The 26,535-nt window shown below is 35.5% G+C and overlaps 1 pseudogene; it reads left to right on the forward strand.

The window, feature by feature from the left end:
- The first annotated feature begins 21,923 nt into the window (after nt 1-21,923).
- LOC129509906 (leucine zipper transcription factor-like protein 1) lies at nt 21,924-22,779 on the forward strand (annotated as a pseudogene).
- Nucleotides 22,780-26,535: the final 3,756 nt, after the last annotated feature.

Genomic DNA, 26,535 nt, shown 5'->3' on the forward strand with positions numbered 1-26,535 from the left:
GGTTAACAGTCTGTCTTCAGCTCAGGTCATGACCTGGGGTCCCAGGATCCTGCTCAGCAGCGGGTTTGCTTCTCTCTCTGCCTCTGGCATTCCCTCTGCTTGTGCTCTCTCTCTCTTTCTCTCTCTCTCTCAAATAAATAAATAAAATCTTAAAAAAAAAGATTTCCCACCAAATGCACCAAATGTAGTGGGAAACTGAAAATTGAACAGACCATTTCAGTTACAGGTATTTGGGGGGAAATGTACAACAGCATTCCTTATATGGTATGTCTGCTGTCCAGACATAGTAAACATAAATAACCTCAAGAACATACGTAACAGTATAATGTAGTAAAACCACTAGAAAACATGATTGTTGAGTATTTTTACCTTTGTTTTTAATATGGTTTATTTAATTATAAGTTTTCATAATTTAACTTTTAATAATAGCTGTATTTAACAACCAGTTTGCAGAATTCCTGAAATTTTAACAATGGGTTCTTGTGAGCCAGTACAAGCCAGTTCCAGTATGCCATGCCTCTATTTCTAATCAAGTCAGTTATACTGTTACCAAGGGTTGAGCTAATTAGTTTTTCCTAGTGTCTGAATGTCCCCATTCAAGTTTAAAAATGTAAAACCATCTCCTATATTTCCATGTTTCTGTATTAAATAACTTGATGAATTCTATAGTCACTATAAGTCTACTGAAGGTAATGAAGTGAATAAGCTCTCAGTTCCAAGGACAATTTGAAAAGAAAACAAAATAAGCACTCTTCTATTTTAGTCTGTAACAAAGAACACTTGCACAGTGTTTTGAAGGGTTTTCCAGAGGCCCATGTGAGATTGTCTTCACTTGTGATGTTTATCCCCATTGTGTCTGGCACCTGGATTCTCCACAGATTAAGTGGTCTAGGCTGTCAGCTTTCATTCTACCTGAGCTACTCACTAACCCTGTAAGGATGATGGGACAAGTCCTGTGACCTCTCGCTGTTTCCTGAAGTGTAAAATAAGATAAACAATGCAGAGTAAAATTCACATGATTGTGTAAGGATTTCTTATTGGTTGCCTGGAAGCCTAGAATTTTTGCAATGGGACTCCTATTGCTTGCCTTAGAAATCTTAAAAAACACAATGTTATAATGTAAGTTTTGTTTCCTTTTATAAAAAAGTACAAAATATTATAATCTTATATGCTTTATAATAGCACTGTCCAAAAAACCTTCCATGATGACGCAAATGTTCTATATCTATACTGTCTAACATCATAGTCACTAGATGCATGAAGCTATTGAGAGCTTGAAAGGTGGCTAGTGTGACCAATGAACTGAATATTAACATTAGAAATTCAATGAGTGGCTATTGGTAAGGCCAAGCCTTACCAAGGAGTATTATCCTCTTTGAGATCTAGTTTTTCATATTCCAGTTGTGGCACTTTACAAATTAGGTGATAACCTTTGTATGTAAAATCAGTACATTCAAGAAGTTTTAGTTCCCAGAAATTATTTAGATGCTTCTTATAGATGCTTCTTATATTGGAAATTTGTTCAATTGAACAATTATATCATATATTTCTCCATTTTATCACCAGAGATTCTGAAATTGTCACTAAAATTGGATTCTGATTCAGCAACAGAACCATTACCCATCCAAATCAATCCTCTGAAAACCCTAAAACCAAAGTGATTACTGAACTACATTCCTTAGATATCAGCAGATTATGCTACCCAATCCTGACATGTATTGGAAGCTAATGCTTTATCATCTGGAATAATTAGATCTCAGAAAAGCTCTTAAAGAATTCCTGGCTTGCCTTAAATACTTTTCACCCATTTTGAAATTTCAATAGAAGAAAATCCATGGTCTAGTTCAAGAGTCTAGCAGGAATGTGGGGAGGGAATTCAAGAGAATGTAGAAAGGGATCATGAAGAATACAGTTCTAGGATCAATGCACAGGAAAATGTGCACTAGATGTGAATCTTTTGGCAGGAGGTATATGGCAATACAAGCCAAATTTTATTAGTGAATTCCAAAGACAGTGGAAATATCTCTGTTTTACATTGAATGTCATTTTAAATAAGTGAGCCATTGGCCAGGGGTGTGGATATGCTCTTTTCTATTAACTTTTCCATTCTAGTGACATATTTTGTAATGGGATGTGACATGTAATACAAACATAGTTCCCAAAGCACGTAATATTCATCTCAGTTACTAACAATACTAAAGTTGGTTTTATTGTTTTCCCCATTTTAAATCATGTACTGCCTTACCAATAGCCACTCATTGAATTTCTAATGTTAATACTGATTTCTGTTGGATAACTAGGTTAGAATACCAGTTTTTATTTTTAGCACCTGGAGGTGCATTTATTGAAATGTAGGTTGCACAAAAAAAAATATAATGGGCTAATAAAGTAGATGTCTATTTATAATATTTCACAATATTTTCTTGAATGCACAAAATAATGTGGATGGAAATAAAAAATATTCTATCTTACCAACTTGAAAAACAGTAGTTGAATAGATTACACATGAGTTTAGTACTTTAATATTCTGATTTCAGTTTTGAATGCTTTGAATTAGACAACATCCTTCTATTGCTGAATTCATATTCTAACAATTTTATTCAAGAACATAACTTGAATAAGACTGCACTGAAATATACCACTTCTTATTCAAAAAATCACAATTTTACAGGCAAACTGGAAAGAAAACTTTTTCTAAGTGACCAGACATATAGCTTTACTTTCTCTATAATTCAATTCTACCTCTACAAAATGAACATAGGGCTATCCTGATTCTATGAAAATCTGTTCTTCAGTATAAAGAGAAAAATCCCAAGAGAGGCATCCATGCCCATGTCCTTTACAGGACACAGAAACTCACACAGGAAAGGTTATGATATATTATTCTCATTTACTAAGTTTGTAGTATCCTAAAAGCCAAGAGGGCTAGGGCTCACAGCATTCTTGTGGTACATCTAAAAACAATGTAATGATGTAGCAACTCTAACACCCATCAGCAGACATGCAGCCAAGAGGATTTATGGCATGGGAGTGAAGGGGAGTATCTACTCATTTAACAGTAGAGATGAATCTATGTACCATATTAGGATTTAATGAGGCAGATACATGAATACATAACATCCCCTCTCAGATCCCATTAGGCATTCAAACCAACTGAGAAATGGGCATCAAGGTCAGACAGAGGAAAATTAAAATGTAAGCTTATTACAACTAAATCTGATACTGGAGAATGAGATCACCTTAAAAATAAGATCATGGCATTTTACATGTCTGTCCTTTGCCTATTTAATGCCACACTTAAAAACAAAGAGATTCAAGGGAGTGGACAGATGGTGACAAAGTATAATTACCCTAGGCTTGCCCATTCCATGAACACAACTAGATAACTATCAAATCATCCTAAATACCCTGGAAACTGACCTAAGAATGACAGAGCAAATTCCACAACTAAAGGTAGATAAGAGGCAACATCAAAGAAGGTAGAATATACAGAGACACAGTTTGGGAGAGAAACAGATCATAGCCACTGCGGTGGCAATGGGGTTGAACTCAGAGAAGAGCAAGAAACAGACTACCACACAGGTGAACACAGGGGGAAGACAAATACCCATAGTAACTGGCTTAGAAAGTAAGAGGGGCCAAATTTCATGGCTTCTGGCAACCAGTGCAGCTTAAAGCCTGGAGTTTTACAATCCTAAGATTTGTATGGAACCATAAAAGAGCTCCAAATAGCCAAAGCAATTTTGAAAAAGCAAAGCTGGAAGCATCACATTATGAACTGCAAGTTATATTACAAAGCTATAGTGATCAAGGCAGTATGATACTGACACAAAATCAGACACAGAGATCAATGGAACAGAATAGAAAACCCACCAATGAACCTACAGCTATATGGTCAACAAAGCAGGAAAGAATAGCCAATGGAAAAAAAAAGACAATCTCTTCATCAAATGGTGTTGAGAAAACTGGATAGAAACATACAAAAGAATGAAACTGGACCACTTTCTCACACCATACACAAAAATAAATTCAAAATGGATGAAAGTACTAAATGTGAGACAGGGATCCATCAAAATCCTAGAGGACAACATAGGCAGTAATTTCTTTGACATCAACCATAGCAACTTCTAACTAGATATATCTCCAGAGGCAAGAAAAACAAAAGCAAAAATTAACTATCGGGACTTCGTTGAGATAAAAACAAACAAACAAATATCTAATAAAGGGTTAGTATCTGGGTGGCTCAGTGGTTGAGCATCTGCCTTTGACTCAGTTCATAATCCAAGGGTTCCAGGATTGAGTCCCACTTCAGGCTCCTCGCCGAGCCTGCTTCTCTCTCTGCCTATGTCTCTGCCTCTCTCTCTGTGTCTCTCATGAATAAATTTTCAAAAAATCTTTTAAAAAGTAAAAATAAAGTGTTAGTATCTAAAATATATAAAGAATTTTTAAAACTGAACACCCAAAAAACAAATAATCCAATTTTAAAATGGGTAGAAGAGGGCAGCCCCGGTGGCTCAGCAGTTTAGTGCCACCTTTGGCCCAGGGCATGATCCTGGAGACCCAGGATTGAGTCCCACGTCGGGCTCCCTGCATGGAGCCTGCTTCTCCCTCTGCCTGTGTCTCTGCTTCTCTCTCTCTCTCTCTCTCTCTGTGTGTGTGTCTCATAAATGAATAAATAAAAAATCTTTAAAAAAATAAAAAAATAAAATGGGTAGAAGACATGAATAGACATTTTTCCAAAGAAGACATTCAGATGTCTAACAGACACATGAAAAGATTTTCATCATCAGGGAAATAAAAATCAAAGCTACAGTGAAAAATCACCTCAAACCAGTCAAAATGGTTAAAATGAACAACATAGGAAATAATAGATGTTGTTGAGGATGCAGAGAAAGGGGAACCCTCTTACACTGATGGTGGCAAAGCAAACTGGAGCAGCCATTCTGAAAAACAGTATGGAGTTTCCTCAAAAAATTAAAAATAGAGCTACCCTATGATCCAGCAATTGTGCTACTAGGTATTTACCTAAAGGATACAAAAATGCTAATTCAAAGGCACACATGCATCCTGATGTTCATAGCAGCATTATTAACAATAGGCAAATTACAGAAAGAGCCCAAATGTCCATCCACTAATGAATGGAAAAAGAAGAGGTGATATATAAATCATATATACATATCCTATATCATATATATAATAGAATATTATATATATTGTAATAGGATAATATGTATATAATAGAATATTACTCAGCCATAAAAAAAGAATAAAATCTTGCCATTTGCAATGATTGGATGGAACTAGACAGTATTATTTAAGTAAAATAGGTCAGCCAGAGAAAAACAAATATCATAAGATTTCACTCATATGTAAAATTTAAGAAACAAAACAGATAAACATAAGAGGAAAAGAAAGCCAAAGCAAACCAGGAAACAGACTTAACTACAGAGAACAAACTCAGGGTTACCAGAGGGGAGGTGGACAGGGACCATTGGCTAAATAGGTGACGTGTATTTGGGAGGGCACTTGTGATGAGCACTGAGTGTTGTATGTAAGTGATGAATCACTAAATTCTATACCTGAAACTAATATTGCATTATATGTTAACTAACTGGAATTTTAATAAAATTTTTGGGGAAAAAAGGAGCCTAGGAGGAGTAGTGGGACTCTAAGTTTGTCTCATCCCATGAATACATCTAGATAGTTATCAAATCATTCTGAACACCCGAGAAATCAATTGGAGGTTTGAGAAACAAATGCTGCAAGTCTATAAATAGAAAAGCAAACCACCATTTGAAAGACAAGACAGAGAAATACACACCAAAAGAAAGAATAGGAGATAATACTCACAGCTAGAGATTTAATAAATACAGATATAAGAAAGATGTCTGAACTAGAATTTAAAACAATGATTATAGGGCAGTCTGGGTGGCTCAGCGGTTTAGCGCCACCTTCAGCCCAGGGCGTGATCCTGGAGACCCAGGATCGAGTCCCACGTCGGGTTCCCTGAATGGAGTCTGCTTGTCCCTCTGCCTTTGTCTCTGCCTCTCTCTCTCTCTCTCTCTCTCTCTCTCTCTCTCTCTCATAAATAAATAAATAAATAAATAAATAAATAAATAAATAAATAAATAAATAAATAAAATCTTTAAAAAAAATAATGATTATGAAAGATACTAGCTGGACATGAAAAAACATAGAAGACACTAGAGAATCCCTTAGCATCAAGTTAGAAGAACTAAAGTCTAGTCAGGCCAAAATTTAAAATGCTGTAACTGAGATGCAGTCCCAAATGAAGCCCATAAAAATGATGATGAATAAAACAGTAGAGAAAATCAGTGATATAGAGGATAAAATTATGGAAAATAATGAAGCTGAAAAGAAGACTGAAAAAAAAACTATTAGATCATGAAGGTAGACGTAGAGAACTCAGCAATCCCATAAGTGAAATAATATCCATATTATAGGAGTCCCAGAAGAAGAGCAAGAAAATGGGGTAGAAGGATTATTGGAATAAATTACAGCTGAGACCTTCCCTAATTTGGGGAAGGAAGCAGGCATTCAAGACCAAGAGGCACACAGAACCCTCAAAATCAACAAAAATATGTCAGCATAACAACATATTATAGTGAAACTTGCAAATTACAGATGAACAGAAAATCCTGAAAACAGCTCAGGACAAGAGGTCCTTAACCTACAAGGACAGACACATAAGGCTGCAGCAACATGTCCACAGAGACCTGACAGTCCAGAAAGAACTGGCATGATATAGTTAACATGTGAAATGGGGAAAACATGCAGCAAAAAATAGCTTATCCAGCAAGACTGTCATTTAGAACAGAGGGGGAGATAAAGACTTTCCAAGACAAAGAAAAACTAAAGGAATTTGAACACTAAACGAGCCCTGCAAGAAATATTAAAGGGGAAAAGGAATCTAAAAGTAATAAAGACCAAAAAGGAACAGAGACAATCTACAGAAACAGTGACTTTACAGGTAATACAAAAGCACTAAATTCATATCTTTTAATAATTATTCTGAATGAAAATGGATTAAATGCTCCAATCAAAAGACATAGGGTATCATAATGGATAAAAAACAGAACCCATAAATATGATGTTTACAAGAGACTCATTTTAAACCCAAAGCCACCTCCAGATTGAAAGTGAAGGGGTGAAGAACCATTTATCATTCTAATGAGCATCAAAAGAAAGCTGGAGTAGCCATACTTATATCAGACAAACTAGATTTTAAACAAAAGGCTGTAAAAATAGATGAAGAAGGACCAATATCATAGGAGTCCCAGAAAAAGAAGAGAGGGGGAAAGGGGACAGAGGTTTATTTGAGCAAATTATAGCTGAAAATTTCCCTAGTCTGGGGAAGGAACTAGACATCAGATTCCTGGGAGGCACAGAGAAGCCCCATCAAGATCAACCAAAGCAGGCCAACACCAAAACATATAGTAAAAATTGCAAAATACAGAGAAAAGCAAAAGTCCTAAAAGCAGCCAGAGTAAAGAAATCCCTAACTTACAAGGGAAGACAAATATGGTTAGCAGCAGATGAATCTATAGAAACTTGACAGTCTAGACAGGAGTGGCATAATATATTCAACATGCTGAATGGGAAAAATATGAAGCCAGGAATACCTTATCCAGCAAGGCTGTCATTCAGAATAGAAGAGGTAAGGAGTTTCTCACACAAACAAAAACTGAAGGAGTTCATGACCACCTAACCAGCCCTGCAAGAAATATTAAAGAGAATGCTTTGAGTGGGAAAGAAAGACTAAAAGCAAAAAAGAATAGAAAGGAACAGAGAAAATCTCCAGAAATACCAACCTTATAGGTAATGCAATGGCACTAAATTCATATCTATCAATAATCACTCTGGATGTAAATGGACTAAATGCTCCAAGCAAAAGTCATGAGGTACCAGAATGGATTAAAAAAAAAAAAACAAGACCTAACTATATTGCTGCCCATAAAAGACTCATTTTAGACCTAAAGGCACCTGCAGATAGAAAGTGAAGGCACGGAGAACCATTTATCATGCTAATGAATATCAAAAGAAAGCCAAGTAGCAATACTTTTATCAAACAAACTAGATTTTAAACCAAAGACTATAACAAGAGATGAAGAGCACTATATCATAAATAAAGGGGCCTATCCAACAGAAAGATCTAACAATCGTAAATATTTATGTCTCTAACTTGGAAGCAGCCAAATATATAAACCAATTAATAGCAAAATTTTTAAAAACTGATATTAATACAAAAATAGTAGGGTACTTTTACACCTCACTCACAGCAATGGACAAATCATCAAAGCAGATTAACAAGGAAACATGGGCTTTGAGTGACACACTGGATCAGATAGATTTAACAGATATATTCAGGGCATTTCATCCTAAAGCAGCAGAACACACATTCCTGTCAAGTGCACATAGAACATTCTCCGGAATAGATCACATACTGGGTCACAAATCAGGACTCAGCTGGTACAGAAAGATTGAGATAATACCAAGCATATTTTCAGACCACAATGTTATGAAACTTGAAGTCAACCATAAGAAAAAATTTGGAAGGACCACAAATACATGGAGGTTAAAGAACATTCTACTAAAGAATGAATGGGTCAACCAGGAAATTAAAGACAAATTTTTAAAATACATAGAAGCAAATGAAAATGAAAATATGACAGTTCGAAACCTTTGGGATGCAGCAAAGGTGGTCCTAAGAGGGAAGTATATAGCAATACAGGCCTTCCTCAAGAAGTAAGAAAAGTCTCAAATATACAACCTAACATTACTTCCAAAGGAGCTGGAAAAAAGAACAGCAAATAAAATCTAAATACAGCAGGAGAAGAGAAATAATAAAAATCAGAGCAGAAATAAATGTTATAGAATTAAAAAAAAAAACAGTAGAACAGGTGAGTGAAACTAGGAGCTAGTACTTTGAAAGAATTAACAAGATTGATAAACCAAGAGCCAGACTTATCAAAAAGAAAGAAGACAGGACCCAAATAAGTAAATCATGAATGAAGGAGGAGAAACCACAACCAACACCAGAGAAACACAAACAATTCTAAGAGAATACTATGAGCGATTATATGCCAACAAATTAGGCAATCTGGGGGAAATGGATAAGTTCCTAGAAACATGTAAACTACCAAAACTGAAAGAGGAAGAAATAGAAAGCCTGAAAAGACCCATAACTAGCAAAGAAATTGAATCAGTAATCAAAAATCTTCCAACAGGGATGCCTGCATGGCTCAGCTGGGTAGAGCATCCAACTCTTGATTTTGGCTCAGGTCATGATCTCAGGGTCCTAGAACTGAGCTCCATGTCAGGTTCCATGCTGAGAGCAGTGTCTGTTTGTCCCCCTCTCTCTCTGCTCCTCCCCTACTCATGTTCTCTCTCAAAGAAATAAGTAAAATCCTTTTTTAAAAACTCCCAACAAACAAGTGTTTAGGGCTGGATGGTTTCCTAGGGAAATTCTACCAAACATTTAAAGAAGAATACCTATTATTCTGAAACTGCTCCATAAAATAGAAATGGAAGGAAAACTTCCAAACTCATTCTGAGGCCAGCATTACCCTTGATCTCAAAACCAGACAACCCCCCACCTAAAAAGGAGAGTTACAGAACAATTTCCCTGAGGAACATCAAAGCTAAAATTCTCAACAAGCAACTAGCTAATAGGATCCAACAGTATATTAAAAGGACTATTCACTATGACCAAGTGGGATTTATTCCTGGGCTGCAGGTAAAAGATACCTAGGAATAAACCTAACCAAAGAGGTAAAGTATCTATACCCTAAAAACTATAGAACACTTCTGAAAGAAATTGAGGAAGACACAAAGAGATGGAAAAATATTCCATGCTCATGGATTGGAAGAATTAATATTGTGAAAATGTCAACGTTACCCAGAGCAATTTACATGTTTAATGCAATCCCTATCAAAATACCATGGACTTTCTTCAGAGAGTTGGAACAAATCATCTTAAGATTTGTGTGGAATCAGAAAAGACCCCGAATAGCCAGGGGAATACTGAAAAAGAAAACTGGAGCTGGGGGCATCACAATGCCGGATTTCAAGTTGTACTACAAAGCTGTGGTCATCAAGACAGTGTGGTACTGGCACAAAAACAGACACATAGATCAATGGAACAGAATAGAGAACCCAGAAATGGGCCCTCAACATTATGGTCAACTAATATTCGACAAAGCAGGAAAGACTATCCACTGGAAAGAGGACAGTCTCTTCAATAAATGGTGCTGGGAAAATTGGACAGCCACATACAGAAGAATGAAACTGGACCATTCTCTTACACCATACACAAAGATAAACTCAAAATGGATGAAAGATCTAAATGTGAGACAAGAATCCATCAAAATCCTAGAAGAGAACACAGGCAACACCCTTTGTGAACTTGGCCACAGTAACTTCTTCCAAGATACATCTATGAAGGCAAGGGAAACAAAAGCAAAAATGAATTACTGGGACTTACTCAAGATAAAAAAAAAAAGCTTTTGCACAGCAAAAGAAACAGTCAACAAAACTAAAAGACAACCTACAGAATGGGAGAAGATATTTGCAAATGACATAGCAGATAAAGGGCTAGTATTCAAGATCTAGAAAGAATTTATTAAACTCAACAGCAAAGAAACAAACAATCCAATTATGAAATGGGCAAAAGACATGAACAGAAATTTCAGAGAAGACATAGACATGGCCAACAAGCACATGAGAAAATGCTCTGCACCACTTGCCATCAGGGAAACACAAGTCAAAACCACAATGAGATACCACCTTGCACCACTCAGAATGGCTGAAATTAACAACTCAGGAAACAACTGATGTTGGTGAGAATGCAGAGAAAGGGGAACCTTCTTATACTGTTGGTGGGAATGCAAACTGGTGCAGTCATTCTGGAAAACAGCATGGAGGTTCCTCAAAATGTTACAAATAGAGCTACCCTATGATTCAGGTATTTCTCCAAAGAATACAAAAATGGTGATTCAAAGGGGCACATGCAGTCTATTTTTATAGCAGCAATGTCCACAATAACCAAAATATGGAAAAAGCCCATATGTCTATCAACAGATATACAGATACTACACTAACAATACACTATATATGTTAACTAAATTTAATTCAAATTAAAATAAATTAAACCTGGAGTTTTAAAGGTCAGTGGGCTTGGGTGAGACAAAGCACAAAGAGCACTGTGCTTCTCTTGGAGAGAGGCAGTTTCCTGTCTCCAGAAGACCAGCCCAACCCCTGCTCACATTGCCTTGCTCAACCTTGGAGTTGTGTGAGGCCTTTGTTCCAGTGGTGGTGGTAGCAACAGGTCTCATCTCACAAATATACCAGCATACCTAGTTAAAAAGTGCCACATTCAGGCCAGGGACAATACATTGCTCACAATATGCAAAGAGAACCTCTGAAGATGAATGGCCTGCAGGTTATAGTGGCCAGGATAAAACAACAAAGCATACACAGCACACATTGGAGACACTCCTGGTGAAGAGGGTACCCTACACAGCAGGGCACCATAGGACCAATCTTCATAAGGCCATTACCCTCAAGAACAGAAGATGTAGCTGACTTTTCTAACACAGAGAAACAGGCACAGAGACTTAGACAAAATTAAAAGACTGAGAAATGTATTCCAAAGCCATTTGGAATCTGTGGCCACACCCATAGATCTAACCGAAACAGATATCAGTAACATTCCTGATAGAGTATTAAAAGCAATGATCATAAGAACATTCACTGGATTTGAGAAAAGAGGGGGAAAAATTAGTGAGACCCTTAGCACATAGATAAACAGAATCAATCAGAGATGAAGAGTGCAACAAATGACAGTAGAAACATGCTTGATAGAATGAACAACAAGCTGGAAGAAGCAGAGGAATGCATTAATGGCCTAGAAGACACAGTAATGAAAAGCAATCATGAACAAAAGACAGAAAAAGGAATTATGGATAGAAAACAACAATGGGCAGGGAACTCAGTGACTCTATCAAATATAGTAACATTCATATTATAGGAGTCCCAGAAAAAGAAGAGAGAGAAAAGGGGACAGACAATTTATTTGAAGAAATAATAGCTGAGGGTCACCTGGCTGGCTCAGTCAGTTAAACATTTGCCTTCAGCTCTGGTCAGGACCCCAGAGTCCTGGGATCCAACCCCGCATCAAGCTCCCTGCTCAATGGGGAACCTGCTTCTTCCTCTCCCCTGTCTCCCTGCTTCTGCTCACTTGCTCTCATAAATAAATAAATAAATAAATAAATAATAATAAATAAATAAATAAATAAATAAATACTGAAAACTTCCCTAATCTGGGGAAGAAAACAGATATACAGATCCAGAAGGTAAAGAGAACCCCCAACAAAACCAACAAAAGCAGATCTACATCAAGACATGTTTTAATTATTTGGTGAAATATAGTGATAAAGAAAAAAAATTAAAGCAATTAGACAAAAAAAAAAAAAGACAGTAACATACGAGGGAAGCCCCATAAGGCTAGGAGGGGATTTTTCAGTGGAAACTTTCCAAGCTAGAAGGGATGGGCATGATATATTCAAAGTGCTGAATGGGAAAAATCTGCAGCCAAGAATACTCTACCCAGCAAAGCTATCATTCAGAATAGAGAGATAAAGAGTTTCCCAGACAAACAAAAACTAAAGGAGTTCATGATCACTAAATCAGCCCATCAAGAAATATTAAAGGGGACTCTTTGAGTGGAAAGAAGATACCAAAAGTGACAGTATGAAGGCAGGAAACACAAAAGCAGTAAAATTGAATATTTCTGTTAAAAAAATAAAGGAATTCACAGAATAAAAGGTATAAAGTATGATTGTATATATCTAAAATGTGGAGAGGAGAGGGGTAAAGAATGGGTTCAAATGTAAACAACCATCAACTTAATATAGACTGCTATTTGCAGAAGAGGTTATATATAAATATAATCCTAACTACACATCAGAAACTACTAATATGTAAAGAAAAAGAAAAAGAAAGCCAAGCATGTCAGTAAAATTAGCAAACTATGAAATAAAGACAAGAAAGGATCAGAGAAAATCTTTAGAAACAACCACAAAACAACAAAATGACATAAATAGATATCTATCAATAATTACTTTGACTGGAAATGGGCTAAACTCTCCAATGAAAAGACAGAATGGATTATAAAAACAAAACCCATCTATATGCTGCCTACAAAAGACTCCTTTTAGACCCAAGATGTCTGCAGATTGAAAGTGAGGAGGTGATGGGCAAACATATATCAAGTAAATGGGTGGCAAAAGAAAGAGTAGCAATACTTATATACTTATATTGAACAAAATAGCCTTTAAAACAAAGACTGTAACGAGACAAAGAAGGAGACTATAATAATAAACAGTAAAATGTAACAAAAAGAGATAATTGTAAATTTTTATGCATCCAACATATTAACACATATGCACCTGATAATTAACACATAAAACAGTTAATAACAAACATAAAGGAACTAATTCATAATAAAGCAATAATAGTAGGGAACTTTAATACCCCACTTAACATCAATGAACAAGTAAATAATGTCTTTGAATGACACACCAGAACAGGTATTTTTAAAATATATATTCAGGACATCCCATCCTAAAACAGCAGAACACACATTCTTTTCAAGGACACATGGAACATTCTCCAGAACAGATCATATATTAAGCTACAAAACAAATTCAGGAAGTTTGAAGTCTTCCCATACATCTTTTCTGACCACAGTGCTATGAAACTAAAGTCAACCACAAGAAAAAATATGGAAAGACCTCAAATACATGGAGACTAAATAATATCCTACTAAACAATGAATTGGTCAATCAGGAAATAAAAGAAGAAATTTAAAAATACATGGAAAGAACTTAAAATGAAAACACAATGGTCCAAAACCTTTGGCATACAATAAAAATGGTTCTAGGAGGGAAGTTTATAACAATACAGGCCTACTTCAAGAAGCAAGAAAAATCTCAAACTAACTTTACACTGAAGGGAGCTAGAAAAATAACAAACAAAACCTAAAACCAGCAGAAGGAAGAAAATAGTAAAGATTGAAGCAGAAATGAATGATACAGATACCAAAAAAAACAAGAGGACAGATCAATGAAACCAGGAACTGGTTCTGCGGGGGGAAAAAAGAAAAAAATTTATGAACCTCGAGCCAGAGTTATCAAGAAAAAAAGAGAACAGACTACAATAATAAAATCACAAATGGGAGAGGGGAAATAACAGCCAAAACCACAGAAATACAATTATAAGAGATTATTATAAAAAACTATATGCCAAAAAATTGGACCACCTAGAAGAAATGGATAAATTCCTAGAAACATATAAACTATCAAAACTAAAAGAGGAAGAAATAGGAAATTTGAACAGATCAATTACCGGCAAAGAAATTGAATCAGTAATTTAAAAACTCCCAACAAACAGGACTAGACAGTTTCACAGGCAAATCCTACCAAACATTTAGAGTTAATAACTATTCTTATCAAACTATTCCAAAAAAAGTATAAAAGGAAGGAAAACTTCCAAATTCATTCTATGAGGCCAGAATCACCATGATACCAAAATGAGATAAAGACACTAATAAAAAAGAGAACTACAAAGCCAATATCCCTGAGGAATACAGATGCAAAAATCCTCAACAAACTACTAGGAAAGTGAATCCAACTTACAGGTATTTAATGTATTGTCACCACAATCAAATGGTATTTATTCCTGGGTTGCAAGGGTGGTTCAATATTTGCAAATCAATCAACATGATACATCATATCAATAAGAGAAAGGGTAAGAATCATGTGATTATATCAATAGATGCAGAAAAAGCATTTGACAAAGCACAACATCCATCCATGATAAAAAAAAAAAAACCCTCAACAAAGTAGGTTTACAGGGAATATACCTCAACATAATAATTGATCTCATTTACAAATGCATCAAAAGCCATAAGCTATCTAGGAATAAACCTGCCCACAGAGGTAAAGGATCTGTACTCTTAAAACTACAGAACACTTATGAAAGAAATTGAGGAAGACACGAAGAGATGGAAAAACATTCCATGATCATGGATTAGAAGAACAAATATTGTTAAAATATCTATAGTACCCAAAGCAATCTACATATTTAATGCAATCCCTGTCAAAATACCACCAGCATTTTTCACAGAACTAGAAGAATCCTAAAGTTCTTCATGGAATTACAAAGACCTCGAATAACTAAAGCAATCTTGAAAAGGAAAAGAAAAGCTGGAGGCATCACAATTTCAGACTTCAAGTGATATTACAAAGCTGTAGCAATCAAAACAGTATGATACTGGCACACAAAAAAATAGATATTTAGATAGAATTGAATAGAAACCCCAGAAGTAAACTCCCAATTATATGGGTAATTAATCTTCAATAAAGCAGGAAATAATATCCAATGGATCAGTCTTTTCAACAAATGGTGTTAGGAAAACTGGTCTACAACATGAAAAAGAAAGGTAAAACTGGACAACTTTCTTACACTACACACAAAATAAATTAAAATGGATTAAAGGCCTAAATGTCAGACCTCCAACCATAAAAATCCTAGAAGAGAACACAGGCAGTAACTTCTTTGACATTGGCTGTAGGAACTTTTTTCTAAATATGTCTCCTGAGGCAAAGGGAAAAAACAAAAATGAAGTATTGGGACTTCATCAAAATAGAAAGCATTTGCCCAGCAAAGGAAACAATCAACAAAACTAAAAAGCAACCTACAGAATGGGATAAGATATTTCCAAGTGATATATCCAATAAAAGGTTAGTATCTAAAATAAAGACCTTATAAAACTGAATACCCAAAAAACAAGTAATCTAATTAAAAATGGACAGAAGATATGAACATTTCTCCAAAGAAGACATACAGACAGCCACCAGACACATAAAAAGATACCCATGGTAAGCACCATCAGGGAAATACAAACCAAAAGTACAATGAGATATCACCTCATATCTATCAGAATGGCTAGAATCAACAATACTGCAAGGATGTGGAAAAAAAGGAACCTTCATGCACTGTTGGTGGAAATGCAAACTGGTGCGGCCACTATGGGAAAGAGTATGGAAGTTCCACAAAAAGTTAAAAATAGAATTACCCTAAAATCCAGGAATCTCACTACTGGGTATTTATTCAAAGACTAAAAAAAAAAAAAAAACACTGATTCAAAGGAATACGTTAACTCTTATGTGTTTAGCAGCACTATTTACAAATTATGGGAACAGCCCAAGTGTCCATCAATTAATGAATGGATAAAAAGATGCAGTGTATATATATATTAGATAGATAGATATAGATATAGATATAGATATAGATATAGATATAGATATAGATATCTATGCACACACACACACACACTGGAATATTATTTGGCCACAAAAAAAGAACAAAATCTTGCCATTTGCAACAACATGAATGGAGCTAGTAAGTATAATACTAAGCAAAATAAGTCAGAGAAAGACAAATACCATATGATTTCACTATTATGTGGGATTTAACAAACTAAAGAAACAAGCAAAGGGAAAAAAAGAAAGAGGGAGAGACAAACCAAGAAACAGACTCTTAACTATAGAGAACAAACTGATGATTACCAGAGGGAAGGTTGATAGGGGGATGGGTTAAATAGGTGATGGGGATTAAGGAGTGTACTCATCATGATGAGTACCAGGTGATATATGGAATTGTTGAATCACTATATTATATACCTGAAACTAATATAACTCTATGTTAACTAACTGGAATTGAAATAAAAGCTTAAAAACAAAACAAATAGATTCAGTTTAGGAAGATGAAAAAGTTCTATAGATGGTTAGTGGTGATGATTGCACAATAATGTAAATTTACTTAATGCCACTGAACTGTACACTTAAAAATAGTTAACATCAGGGCATCTGGGTGGCTCAGTGTTTGAGCGTCTGCCTGTGGCTCAGGTCACGATCCCAGGGTCTTGGGATCCACTTCTGTATCCGGCTCCCTGTTGGGAGCCTGATTCTCCCTTTGCCTATGTCTCTGCCTCTCACTCTGTATCTCTCATGAATAAATAAATAAAATATTTTTAAAAATAGTTAAAATGGTAAATATTGTTATGTATATTTTATACAATAAAGACAAAATAAATGCAATATTTAAATTTATCAAATCAACACTGTATGCACCTTAAACTTACATAATGCTATGCATCACTTACTATTATATCTCAATAAAAATAAATACAATGAAAAAGTTTTAAAAGCAGACTAGATTTATATTGACGATTTTTTCTGATTATATCAAAATGCTTTTGGTTTAAAAAAATCAGTGCAGGGATCCCTGGGTGGCGCAGCGGTTTGGCGCCTGCCTTTGGCCCAGGGCGCGATCCTGGAGACCCGGGATCGAATCCCACGTCGGGCTCCCGGTGCATGGAGCCTGCTTCTCCCTCTGCCTCTCTGCCCCCCTCTCTCTCTGTGACTATCATAAAAAAAAAATCAGTGCAAAACCATTAAAAGAAAAAGAAGTGAATAAACATTGTTAAAATGTCTATGCTACCCAAAGCAATCTACACATTCAATGCAATCCCTATTAAAATACTGTCAACATTTTTCACAGAGCTGGAACTAATAATCCTAAAGTTTGTATGGAACCACAAAAAACCCCAAATAGCCAGAGGAATGTTGAAAAAGAAAACCAAACCTGGGGGGCATCACAATGCCTGACTTCAAGCTATATTATAAAGCTGTGATCATCAAGACAACATGGTACTGCCACAAAAACAGACACATAGATCAATGGAACAGAATAGAGAACCCAGAAATAGACCCTCAACTCTACAGTCAACTAATCTTTGACAAAGCAAGTAAGATTATCCAATGGAAAAAGGATAGTCTCTTCAATAAATGGTGCTCGGAAAATTAGACTGCCACATGCAGAAGAATGAAACTGCACCATTCTCTTACACCATACATAAAGATAAACTCAAAATGGTTGAAAGACCTAAATGTGAGACAGGAAACCATCAGGATCCTACAGGAGAACAAAGGCAGCAACCTCTTTGACCTTGGCCACAGCAACTTCTTGCTAGACACATCTCCAAAGGCAAGAGAAACAAAAGCAAACATGAGATTTCATCAAGATAAAGTTTTTGCACAGCAAAGGAAACAGTCAACAAAACTAAAAGGCAACCTACAGAATGGGAGAAGATATTTGCAAATAACATATTAGATAAAAGGCTAGTATCCAAGATATATAGAGAACTTATCAAACTCAACACCCTCAAAAAAACAAATAATTCAGTCAAGAAATGAGTAAAAGATGTAAACAGACATTTCTCCAAAGAAGACACACACATGCCCAAGGGACACATGAAACAATGCTCTACATCACTTGGTATCAGGGAAATACAAGTCAAAACCACAATAAGATACCACTTCACACCAGTCAGAATGGCTAAAATTAACAAGATAGGAAACAGCAAATGTTTGTGAAGTTGCAGAGAAAGAGGAACCCTTTTACAGTGTTGGTGAGAATGCAAGCTGGTATGGCCTCTCTGGAAAACAGCATGATGGTTCCTCAAGAAGTTAAAAATAGAGCTACCCTATGACCCAGCAATTGCACTACTAAATATTTACCCCAAAGATACAAATGCAGTGGTCTAGAGGGGCACCTGTACCCCAATGTTCATAACAGCAAAGTCCACAATAGCCAAACTGTAGAAAGAGCAGAGATATCCATCAATAGATGAATGGATGAAGAAGATGTGGTATATAGGATGAATACATTGACGTGGATGGAACTGGGGGATATTATGCTGAGAGAAATAAACCAATTAGAGAAAGACAATTATATGATTTCACTCATATGTGGAATATAAGAAATAGTGAAAGTGACCATAAGGGAAGGAGCGGAAACTGTGGGGAAAAATTAGAGAGGACAAACCATGAGACACTCCTGACTCTGTAAAGCAAACAAACGGTTGTGGAAGGAGGGTGGGTGGAGGGATGGGATAACTGGGTGACAGGCATTGAGGAGAGCACGTGATATGATGAGCACTGGGTGTTATACTATATGTTGGCAAAATGAATTTAAATTTTTTGAAAATTTAAAAAAAGGAAAAGATGAATACTTGCATGGACATGGATGGAACAGGAAGGTATTATACTGACAGAAATAAGTCAATCAGAGAAAGACAATTATATAGTTTCACTCATATGTGGAATATAGGAAACAGCACAGAGAATCATAGGGGAAGAGAGGGAAAACTGAATGGGAAGTCATCAGAAAGGAAGAAAAATCATGACAGACTCATAACTATAGGAAACAAGCTGAGGGTTGCTGGAGAGGAGGTGGGTGAGGGTATAACTGGGTGATGGGCATTAAGAAGGGATGTGATGTGATGAGCACTGGGTGTTAATATGCAACTGATAAACTGTTGAACACTACATCTGAGACTAATGATGTTAGGTAATTGAATTTAAATAAGAAAGAAAAGAGGAAGGCAGGAAGGGAGAGAGGACATTTCTGTGGGTAAGCACACATATACTGTGATTGTTAATTTTATGTGTCAGCTGGACTACAAGGTATCCAGATATTCTGGTTAATAAACTTTATTCAAACATTATTCTGGATGTTTCTGTGAGGTTGTTTTTGAATTAGATTTATATTTAAATTGGTGAACTTTTAGTAAGGCACATTGCCCTCCACCATGTGGATGGATCTCATCCAATGGGTTGAAGATCTGAATAGAACAAAGGCGGACCTCTCCGGAGCAAGAGAGACTTCTCCAGTAGACTGTCTTTTGACTTCATCTGCAACAGCAGTTCTGGGTTCTACAGCAGACTGCCTTTAGAGTAAAACTGCAACTCTTTGCAGCCTGACAGTATCCCCACCAGACTCATCACACATCTATAATTGTGTTAATCAAGTCCCTAAAATAAATCTCACTTGTATACACACACATCTTATTCTGTAATATACATGCATACATACATATATTTAGACAGAGATAAATACACATTTACAGTTTATGCACAAATCCCTTCTGCATTATACATTATTCCTTCTTTATTATAAGCAACTTCTTTGGACTATACACACAGCTTTAGTTCACACTTCCCAATGGCCACAGAATAATCCATTCTATGGATTTATTCAGCCATCTTCTGTTGATGGGAATGGAGTTGAATTTGATTTGTAAAGATTACAAAGACAACAGGAATAAATATTCTTGTTTATACATTTTTCACAATTGTCCAACTTCTTATGATAAATTCTGGGAAATGGGATTGTTGTTTCAAATTATAATTACATTTAATTCTTCTTAATCAAATTCATAGAGATTTGATTTACAGAAAAAAATATACCAATTATAAGCATGCAGTTTAATGAGCTTTAACAAATGAATTTTGACAAATACATCCGTGTGACTACCACCACAGTCAAGATATAGAGTACATCAATATAAAAAGCTTCTTCATGATCATTTACAGTCAACATTAGCCCCACCACTTGCCCTAGGAAACCAATTATTTGTTTCCTGTCAGTATTGACCTGATTTCTTTTTGTAGAATTTCACAAAAATGAAATCATACAGTATGTAATCTTTTATATTTGCATCTTCCATTCAACATATTTTTGAGATTCATTCACATTATTACACATATCCATAGTTCATTCTTTTTTTATGACTCAACAGTATTTTGTAGCATGGGTATAAACAAAATTTATTTAATCACTTACCTGGTCATGAAAAATTGGACTAACTCCAGTCTGGGCTATGATTAATAAAAATGCCTTTATTCACACACAAATCTGAGTGGATATGTGGGTTTCTCTTGGGTAGAAATTATGGAGTGGGGCAGCCCGGGTGGCTCAGTGGTTTAGCACTGCCTGCGGCCCAGGGTGTGATCGTGGAGACCCAGGATTGAGTCCCACGTCAGGCTCCCTGTGTGGAGCCTGCTTCTCCTGCTGCCTGTGTCTCTGCCTCTGTGTGTGTGCGTGTGTCTCTAATAAATAAATAAAATCTTAAAAAAAAAATTATGGAGTGTAATTACTGAGTTGTGTTGTAAATATATAGATAATTTTATAAAAATCTGCCAAACTGTTCCAAAGTGGTTTTACTACTTTACATTCCACCAGCAACCTGAGTTTCAGCTCTTCCATATCCTCTCAACACTTGATATTGTCAGTCTATTCAATTTTAGCCATTCTACTAGGATATGATGTCGTGCTTTTAATTTGCATTTTCCTAATAAATATCGCTGTCAAACATCTTTTCATATGCTAATTTGCTATTTTTATATCTTTTTTGAAATGTCTACTCAGATTTTTCCCTATTTTTAACTGAATTGTTTGTCTTACTATTGAGTTGTGTTCTTTATAAATTCTAGATACAATCCTTTAAAAATATATCTGTACTGTAAATCTTTTTCTCAGTCTATATCTTTCCTTTTAATTGTTTAAATTAAATCTCTCATTAAAGAAAGATTTTAATTTTAATAATAACCAATTTATAATTTGTAATGGATGATGATTTTGGTATGCCATTTAAGAAATCTGTGCCCGAGCACCTGGGTGACTCAGTCAAGCATCTGACTTCAGCTTAGATCATGATCTCAGGGCCCTGGGATTGAGCCCCCTCCTCCTCCATCCCTGCCCCCACAGGCTCCATGCTCAGTGGGGAATTTGCTTCTCCCTCTGCCTCTGCCCCTCCCCCTACTCATGCACTCACGCTCTCTCTCCCCCTCTCTCAAATAAATGAAAGAAAGAAAGAAAGAAAGAAAGAAAGAAAGAAAGAAAGAAAGAAATCTGTGCGTATGTTTTTTGGCCCAACACCCTTAGTGACCATAGGCTTGGTGGAGCTTCTCAGGGCTGCAACCTCTGCTACCGCCATGGCAGAGTTGCACTTAAATGAGCACAATCAAAATGAAGTTACTAAGTACATGCATTTTGCTTGTTCAAAAAGAGGCTTAAGACTCAAAAGTATAGATTCCTGCCTCCAAGACGTTAAGGAAAGCAGGCTGGTAGAGGAGACCTTCACTGTAGAAGAGGTCTCCACTGCCGCTGTGGTCTACAGCAAGGTGGAGTTTGAGCTCATCAACACAGCTCATACCAGTGTGTTACTTCTGCAGCAGCTTTTCTCACAAGCTGAGAAGGTACCTCAAGCTACAGACAGGTATCTCTGAACTTGAAAACAGAATTATTAGAACAAGTTGCAGAATTTACATCTTCAAATAGAACACCCATCATAGATATCAGGAAGCCGAAACTTGCACCACTTAACGAGAGTAAAACAACAGAACTTCTGAACAAGGAAATTTTAAGATTTCAAGGAGAATGAGAAATTGAAGTCACAGCTGAAGGCCACTGAAATATAGGCAACGCATGCATTAGATGAGAAGTCAAAGCTAGAAAGGGAACTGCAGGATTTACAGCTTGACCAAGGAAATAATAAGGATTTTATAAAGGCCCAAGACTTGAATGATTGGAAAACACATTTGTTGCTTTAAAGAGTGAATTTCAGAAGACACTTAATGACAAGACAGAAAACCAGAAGTCCCTGGAGGAGAATCTAGCAATGGCCAAGCATGACCTACTCAGGGTTCAGGAGCAGCTGGGGATGGCTGAAAAAGAATTAGAGGAGAAATTCCAACAACAGCTTATTGAAACATGAAAGAGATTCACACCAGGAAAAATGAACAAATCAAAGATCTGAGATGACTGGCCAAATACAAACCTGAAGATTAAAACCTGAAGAAGATTTCTTCTGGAAGCTGACACTGTGAAAGTATGAACTATTTCTTACCTTACCTCTTATTTCTTGCCTAGCATATATGTGAAGCAGTTTGTTATATTCCCTCTCCCTCTCCTTATTTTTTAATTGAGAAAAGGGGAACCTGGTGACTGATTTTGTCCAGTCATCCCAAACTCCTTTGCTGAGAGATTTAGAGTTTTAGTTCCAATGCAGTGAGAATTCTTTATGGTAAAGAAGAGGTTTTTAGAGTGGGAAGAAGAGTTTTATCCTTTTGCATTAGTATAAAGAGTACACCATTTCAATAAATGTTAAAGTAAAAAAAAAAATCTATGCCTAACTTGAAGTCCAGAAGATTTTCTTTATACTTTCTTCCTGTAGGTTTATACTTCTAAATTTTTTTAAAGGGTTTTCTTTTTTTTTAATTTTTATCTATTTATGATAGTCACACAGAGAGAGAGAGAGAGGCAGAGACACAGGCAGAGGGAGAAGCAGGCTCCATGCACCGGGAGCCCGACGTGGGATTCGATCCCAGGTCTCCAGGATCGCGCCCTGGGCCAAAGGCAGGCGCTAAACCACTGCGCCACCCAGGGATCCCTATACTTCTAAATTTTATGCTTGGGCATAGGATTCATTTAGAGTTAATTTTGTGGGGTGGTATGTAAATGAGTATGAAATAAAGGTTTAGATTCATTTTTTCCCAAATGGATATCCAGTTTTTCAGCACTAGTGTTTAGAAAGATTTTCCTTCCCCCCATTTAATTACTTTGGCATATGAACATTAATTGGACATATATATATATATATACACACATATAATATATATAATATATATATTAGAATCAATAGACCAGTGGACCAATATATATATTGTTCCCATATATATATAGATAGATAGATAGATAGATAGATAGATAGATAGATATGAATCAATTTGTGCATTTCTTCCAAAACATTTGCAAGGATTTTGATTGAGAATTGGTTGACTATATGGATCAATATGGGAATAACTGACCATTGTAACAAAACAGTCTTCCAGTCAGTCAGCATAATTCTCCAATTATTTAGGTCTTACTTAGATTTTCTTACCCATGTTTGGAACAGTATACAGGTTTTTCACATATTTTGTTAGATTTACTACTAAAATTTTCTATTTTGAGGCCATAAAATCAAATATTTGAAATTTTGCTTTCAAAATGTTATTGCTAATATATATAAATGCAATTAACCTTTGTATATTAACCTTGTATCTAAAGACCTTGCTAATTTTCCTTCAGGTCTGGTAAGTATAGATTCCTTAGTATTTCTACACATTCAATCATGTCATAGAATAAAAACAGTTTTTCTTCTCTTTTTTCCATTGTGTATACCTCTTCTTTTATTTTCTTGCCTTTTTGCACTGGTTAAGCTTTTCAATAAAATGATAATAGAAGTGGTGAAAGTGAACAGCCTTGCTTCATTCTCTATCTTAGTAATAAATTTCTTAAATATAATTATTGTATATTTTCATAGAATTTACCTTCCATTCATAGTTTGCTGGATAATTTTATCATAAATGAATGCTAAACTTGGTCAAATATTTCTTCTGCATCTATTGAAATAATTATATTGTTTTTATGTTTTATTATTCATATGGTAAATAACACATTGATTTTCTTAAGTTAAACCAACATTTTTCTAAGATAAACTCCACATGGCCATGGTGTATTGCCCTTTTCAGAAATAACTGTATTCAATTTGCTAATATTGTATTATGGATTTTTACATCTATGTTCATGAAACATATTTGCCTTTCAGTTTTCATTTTTTGTAATTCTTTGGTTTTGGAATCAAGGTAATGCTGGCCACATAAAATAAGGTGGGAGTTATTGCCTTCTACTCCATTTTCTGAAAGAGTTGGTATGATTGGTATTATCTCATCCTCAAATATTTGGTAGAATTCGCCCGTAAGTCCACCTGGTACTAGAGTTTTCTTTGTAGAAAGAAATTTACTTACTCAATTTCTTTACTAGATTTAGGGATATTCACATTTGAAAGTTGTTTTAATTTCTGTAGTATCTGTGGTGCTATTCTCTCTTTCACTCCTGATATTTGCAAGTTCCTCTTTTTCCTTGATCAATCTAGCTAGAGGTTTGCCAATTTTGCTTATGTTTCCAAACATCCAGCTCTTAGTTTGATTTTTCTCTATTAGTTGTCCATATTCTCTTTGATTTGTACTCTATCTTCAGTAACCTCTTTTATTCTAAATTACCTTTCACATGTTCTTGTTTTTCTAGCTTCATAAGATGGAAATTTAGATAATTGATTTTCAGTGTTTCTTCACTTTAATATGAACATTATTAACCTTTAAATGTCTCCTAGCATTGTTCTAGCAGCATCCAACAAAATTTTACATCCTAAGCCTTTGTTTTCATTAAGTTAAAATGTTTAGTTTTCCTATTGATTTCTTCCTTTTGATTGTTTTCCTATTGATTTCTTCCTTTTGATTGTTATTTTCTGAAGTGTTTATTAATTTCCAAATACTTAAGAATCTTCCAGAAAATATTTTATCATTAATTTCTAGTTTAATTCTGTTGTGGTAAAAAAAAACATACTCTATGATTTTTATTTCAATCATTTTAAAATTATTTATACCTATTTTATGTTCCAGCACTTGGTCTTATGGGACATTCCAAGTATGCTTGAAAACCATGAACAATCTCCTAATGTTGTGTGGAGATGTGGAGTATTCTATAAAAGTCTAATAGTTGGGTACAAAACTACATGTCAATGAATACAGGAAAACTGGGAAATTCACAAATATGTGGAAATTAAACAACATGCTCCCAGACAACCAATGGGTCAAAGAAGAAATTGAAAGAGAAATAAAAAAAATATCCAGAAACAAGAATGCAAACACAGTATACCAAAATATATGAGATGCAGAAAAAGCAGTTCTAGGGAAAGCATATAACAATAAATGCCTATATTAGGAAAAAAGAAAGCCCTCAAATATACAGCCCAACATTACACTTCAAGGAACCAGAAAAAGAACAAACTACCCAAAGTTAGCAAAAGGAAGAAAATAACAACATTAGAACAGAAATAAATAAAATAGAAACTAGGACAATAGAAAAGATCAATAAACTGAGAATGAGTTTTGCAAAAAATAAATAAAATTGACAAACCTTTATATAGACTAAGAAAAAAAGAGAGAGAGAAAACTCAAATAAATAAAATTATAAATGAAAGAGGAGATATTACAAATGATGCCACAGAAATAAGAAGTCTTAAGAAATTACACCTGACCCTTGAATAATGTGGAGGTTAAAAACAGAGCACCAACCCCCTATGCAATAGAACATTCATGTACAACTTTTGACTACCCAAAAATTTAACTAATAGCTTAGTGTTGAACAGAGCCTTACTGATAACATTAACAGTCATTAACACATCTTTTGTATGTTATATGTATTATACACTGTATCCTTACAATAAAATGAGTTAGAGAAAAGAAAATATTATTTTTTTAAAGATTTTATTTATTTATTCATGAGACACACACACAGAGAGAGAGATGCATAGACACAGGCAGAGGGAGAAGCAGGCTCCATGCAGGGAGCCCGACGCAGGACTCGATCCCAGGTCTCCAGGATCACACTCCCGGCCGCAGGCGGCGCCAAACCGCTGCGCCACCGGGGCTGCCCAAAAGAAAATATTATTAAGAAATCAGAAAGAAGAAAAAACATATTTACAATACTGTGCTGTTTAAA

Source organism: Nyctereutes procyonoides, unplaced genomic scaffold, assembly GCF_905146905.1.
Source record: "Nyctereutes procyonoides isolate TBG_1078 unplaced genomic scaffold, NYPRO_anot_genome, whole genome shotgun sequence".
In the NCBI taxonomy this organism is placed as follows: domain Eukaryota; kingdom Metazoa; phylum Chordata; class Mammalia; order Carnivora; family Canidae; genus Nyctereutes; species Nyctereutes procyonoides.